We start from the raw sequence: 6,024 nt of genomic DNA, 5'->3' as shown, positions 1-6,024 counted from the left end.
TTTGAGAGGAGCCAGAATGGAATTAAGTAAAAAAATTTTATCATAATTTATTATTTAATTATATATCGGTTGCATATTAATATATATTATTATAATCAACTTTGATTAAAAGTTTAAATTTCTTAAAGAAATAAAAATTATATTGTATACTGCGCAAAGGAATTTTTCACTTGTGATAGCTTTCAAGTCAGAACTGACAATTTTCAACTTTGATGGTTTTATCATCAGTAATGACTCAGGAAAAGGCATGAGGGTGAGCAGTATAGATATGTAGTGAATCAATTCCGAATACCCAAGTGTTAAAGGAAGATACAAAATCACACACATGCGTTTGTTTACATCAGTTTTTCCACAAGGTGCTTGAAAAAATTATAGAAACTTTGTTCTGCGTGCTGACAAAATTTTTTCGTCTGTGACTGTCATATTACTATATTTGACAGCAGATTGCTTTTCACCTCAGTGGTGACTTTTTTATGCTTTTTTCTTATGTGGTTGAAGCAAGAATAACCTCACAAAATAAACCTCACAAATAAGTTGTGAGACTTTTTATGAATAGGACTGAAAATTTGAGATTTTAAATGAGAGAAAATTTTTGTGACTAGCGACGATTTTGCAGTTCAGTACGTGACTGTCACAAAAATCTCTCAATTGAAAACGAACATATCTAATCAGCTGTTCTGGACCCCTGCGAATGGCAGGCACCTTGCCGTGGTGCAGGGGCTTAGGTCGCAAGGCATTCTCGGCATCTCCCAACCAGGGTGAGAAGTGCTGCCTAGCACCTAACAACAAACCAACACAAAAAACCCAAAAAACGGAGCAACAACCACGACAACAACAGCAACCACCAAAAACGGCAACGACAACAACATCAGACTGCAACGTGTCCGTTGTAGGTAAGAGTGGTAAAGGAGCTAGGCGTAAGTTCAGCTTCCTGGACGCTCTTTCGCCAGAAGAGTGCGCACTGTTTGAGTAGCACGCGCGTGATGAAGACGACGTGCCCTCTTTCTGTGGCAATCGTAAGGCTGAATGACGACAACTAGTTTAATAAAACCTTAAGAACTTCAAGAATTCTAACCTTTGGAACAACCATAAGTACTCGGGCAGCTTGCTCATTTTCGCATTTCCATACTCGATGCAAGCAGCCACACACCAACTTTAAACTGCTCCGCTCTATCCGATATGCTTTTGCGACTGAACTTTTTGAATTTATTTCTCCACTCGTTGTACATTGGTTCAATTCCACTTCATGCATTACACCTTCCAATTCTGGACCTCTTGCAAAGAGTCATCCGTGTCAGGTTTAATTTTATCCTGCTCTTCCACCTGTGAGGACACTAGTGCTGGTATACACTCTTCGTGCTCTTCAAACTGTGAGGACCCTTGTACTGGTTCACACGCTTCCTGCTCTTTTAACTGTGAGGACCCTTTTACTGATTATTATTGTGAGGACACCTGCGTTGACATACGCACGTCCAACTCTTTCAACTGTGAGGACCTTTGTGTTGGTAAACTAGCTTCTTGGTTTTCTGACTGTGAGGACCTTTTTACTAGTACACACGCTTCCTCCTCTTCCAATTGTGAGGACATCTGCGTTGACATACGCATGTCCAACTCTTTCTAGTGTGAGGTCCTTTGTGCTGGTATAAAAGCTTCTTGCGCACCGACTGCGAGGACACTTGGGCTGGTATACAAGCTTCTTGCTCTTCATACTATGAGAATCCTGGTTCACATGCTTCCTCCTCTTCCAACTGTGAGGACACTTGCGTAAACATAAACACGTCCAGCTCTTCCGACTGCGAGGACACTTGTGCTGATATACGTGCATCCTGGGCTGTGAACTGCCCTTCCAACCGCGTTTCTAACTGCGACATATGTAGGGGCATACGTGCATCCTGCTCTTTAAGCTGTGTCGACATATATGTTGAAATCTGCGATATTGCAGCAAAACTCATGTTTATGTTCACAAGCTTTGACGAGCACTGAGTCTCTTCTTCTAATTCCAATTGAAACACGTATTCGTCAAAATCGATGTTTTATGATTTAATAGCCACTCGTAACTGTGATTGTATTTCGGACTTTACTCCGTTTGTTGCTAAACCACGTTTTTCCAGCTCCTTTTTCAGTTGTGGAATCTTCAGATGGTTAAACTTGACCATTCTAAAACAATTCTTTCTTTGGGAATTTGTTTGGCATTCCACTTCTGACATCAGTTGTAAAGGATTTCTCGAGAAATCGTCTACCTTGTAACTCACTCTTGAGTTCGATCACTGGATTGTTAAATAAAAGTCCCAATTTAATGGCTATACACTTATCTATATTTCTAATTCCAACAACTTAACACTTATTCCTCGTTATTCGAGCTTGCCACTTCTTGCTTATGTCTTAATTGTTCTTAATACGACCACACTCTAACTTGAACTATGTGTGCTACACAATCTGGCAGCCCTTATATTATACATCTTTAATAAAATAAGAGAACGTAAATGAACGAGAAGGTGTAGGTCCGACAGCGAACATTTGTAAAATTTTTTATCGGGGAGTTCCCTTCACACGCAGAAGAAACAAATAACATTTCTCGCTTTTATAACAGCGGTGAATCTGTGCAAGTATAACCAGAGAACGTATATCATAGAGAAGGTTCAATTGCGGACCAGCGTGTGAATTGTCAAAACCTAACAAGATTTTATTAGTGAATTTCACCAAATCTGGCTCGGAAGGAGAAATTTTAACAGTGGAGAGTGAACAGAGCTGAGAATTCAATGAAAATTATGCTCAGAGACTTGCTTTGATATTACAGCTGCATGTTAGCCTTTTGGCTTATATTTTTAAACGTTTATATGGAATCATATTTATTGATATGAATATCATTTTGCGAATTTTTATGAATGCATGCAAAACTGATAAGATCTATTAAATTATGGAATTTCGAAATAATATATATTTATAGTCAATTTGGGCATTTAATAATATTATATAGTTTTTACATAATATGCATTCTTATATAATTTTATATCTTTTATCATATTAATCTTATATAGTCATATGTACATTTATCTGAACATGCGCATTTGAATGTACGCATTCAGAAATTCAAATCATAATTTATCACTTATCAATACACTATATGCAGAGAATGTTAATAAATATATAAATACTCATATATTAACATTCATATATGTGCGCACATTGATTTATATGTCAACATATGTATGTATGTATGTATATATTATATAACATTGCCAACAAATAATGCATACACAAACCAACCTACATACATATGAATATCCGTACACATGTAAATATGTCACCTGCAAAAACTACAAACATTGTTCTACAAAAACAACAATCGTCACAAGTCAATATGTCAGCCAAATAGCCGAAGCCAAAATATATAGTAAATCACACAACAACAACATATTCATTCATGAACGCAGGCGTACTTTCGACAAGCAACCTCGCTTCATTCATAAAAACAGATACCCTCACATCCCCCCGAGCATGCTTTTACCTACAAGCGTCTTTTCACGAAGATGGCAAAAGCTAAAAATCATAAATTGAACAAATTTCTGATATTCCCTCTAGAAGAGAAAAGTGACAACCCCGCAAATATGAGTATTAAAATATTTTAGAATAAAAGTGACAACATAGTATATTTGTCGATTTACAATTCAAGAAACTTTTTAAAGAAAATATTCAATATTCCTCTGATTTATGTAAACAGTAAACCCCGGTTAAGTATCACTCCTCCAATCCCTCTTATCTGCTTGTGGCTTGCTGCATCTCACGTTTTTTTTTTTCTTAATTTTTTTAAGGAAAACGGTAATTTTTTTTAAATACATAGAAATTATTTTTTTGGTACCACTCCCTTAAGTACCACAATCGCTTATGTACTACAAAGCACAAAAAATCTGCAACTTTGGTTTTGGCACTTAACCGGGATTGACTGTATTTGTCAAAAAATGTACGTAAGTGCGTATGTAAATATTTGAATTTTTTGTACACACATCTGCACATGACTTGTTGACTTTGTTTCCATTTACGCATGCCACGTTGTATATGAATAAGGGTTGATTTTGCACTTGCCATATGAGATGTATGTTTGTAAGAGTGTGTATGGTTCTGATATCCCATGAAACAAAGAGTGTACATATTATATTTACATACATACGTTGCATATGGACAAATTAACAATTATAATGGGTACTTTCATATTTGTTTACATGCACACATAATTATACATATACTTACATATATATGTATAAGGATATTTGCGACCGCTTGGTCTTTTCTTATGGGGTTATGTCAAGCAAGAGGAGTACAAAATCAAACCCAGAAAGCTGACTGAACTGAAGCAGTCAATTAGATAGATATTTGAGGCAATCCCGACGAACCCTCCAGCCCGCATTAATTTTCTAATTAGGTGTCGCATATTGGTGGCTGAGCATGGAGGAATAATTAATTGTATAAAATAAAATAAGATGTTCTATACAATACAAAAAAATTAATGTAATGCATTGATTAAAAAGAAACTTAGAAGAAATTACGGTTTATTTTTGTAGCACGATTCGTGAGCCGCCCTGTATATGCAGAATATCTTAAAATTATATGTAAATTCGTTTGCGCATTGTAAATATACGAATCTGTAAGCGTACATTTCTTAACATTGAATTTAGCATTATTTTTCTCTTTTGACATTCAAAATGCTCAATTCTGCTATTTTGCGCTCCGCAGGGGTAAAATTCTGGTGAAATCAGCTTATAATTTGTTTGTGGTGAAATGCACTAATGTTGGCGAGTAACCATCCGTCAAGAGGAACATTTTGACAATCGGCACACCATGAACCTTTTCTATGATATACGTTCTCTGGCCAAACTGGGAATATTGATATGCTATTTGAAATATATTCCCTTTATTGGACTATTATTTATTATATTTTTAATTATTTTTTGTTAATTCATTTTTACTTTATTGTGAATTATTAGTAATAATTTAAACATATTTTGACATATTTCTTAAAATAATTCATGTACTTGACACCATTATGGAGTCTCAAAAGTACAGAAATGTGTTTTGCCGTCGGCATTTTCATATCATGTGTACATGTAAAGAAATATGAAAGAAAAATATTTGTAAATTTGCTTAAAAATCACATACATATGTACATATGTAGATATGTACACGGTCAACCAATGACAGAAACTCACGTTTTTTACTTTCATGTGAAAGAATCAATCTGTCGAAGGACTGACGCGACGACAAAGCGTCACCACATTGTGTTGTTGATAGAAAATCCGAAATGAGGCGAAAAAATAAACAAACGCTGCCGATTGTCGTCGCTTTCCTTGCCGCTCTAACAGCTTTGCCAACAAATCATTGTAAATATGTACATATGCTTAAATATGAACATGAATACATTTTGATGCCGATTTTTGCGAGTCACGGAAAAATATTTTAGAATTGTAAAATATTGTAACAGATTTCTCGATAAATCGTCTACCTGTAACTCACTCTTGAGTGCGATCATTGGATTGTTAAATAAAAGTCCCAATTTAATGGCTACACACTTATCTTTATTTCTAATTCCAACAACTTAACACTTATTGCTCGTTATTCGAGCTTACAACTTCTTGCTTATAGCTTAATTGCTCTTATCACGACAACACTCTAACTAGAACTGTGTTTGCTGCACAATCTGACAGCCCTTATATAGTAAATCTGTAACAAAACATTGCTTCTAGAACATTCTGGCAACTACGAGTTCGCTAACTACTTTCTACTAGAACATTCAGGCAACTACGAATTCGCTGTCTAGTTGCTTCTGGCAATTTATCGTTGATTCGATTTTGTTCTTTCATCCGTGTTCGTCACAATATTGTTAGCATTAAACATCAATTAATAACCAAAATTTAAAATATTTATAAATAATTATTTAGACGTTTTCTGCTATGCGCAACCCGTTTTAGCCCCTCGCCACCCTAACTCACCATGGCCACCATGTTGGTTTTATTGTGAACGTACACCTCA

Source organism: Bactrocera oleae, chromosome 3 (assembly GCF_042242935.1).
Source record: "Bactrocera oleae isolate idBacOlea1 chromosome 3, idBacOlea1, whole genome shotgun sequence".
NCBI lineage: Eukaryota > Metazoa > Arthropoda > Insecta > Diptera > Tephritidae > Bactrocera > Bactrocera oleae.
The sequence above is the reverse complement of the archived record's forward strand: the minus strand, read 5'-3'. Positions refer to the sequence as shown.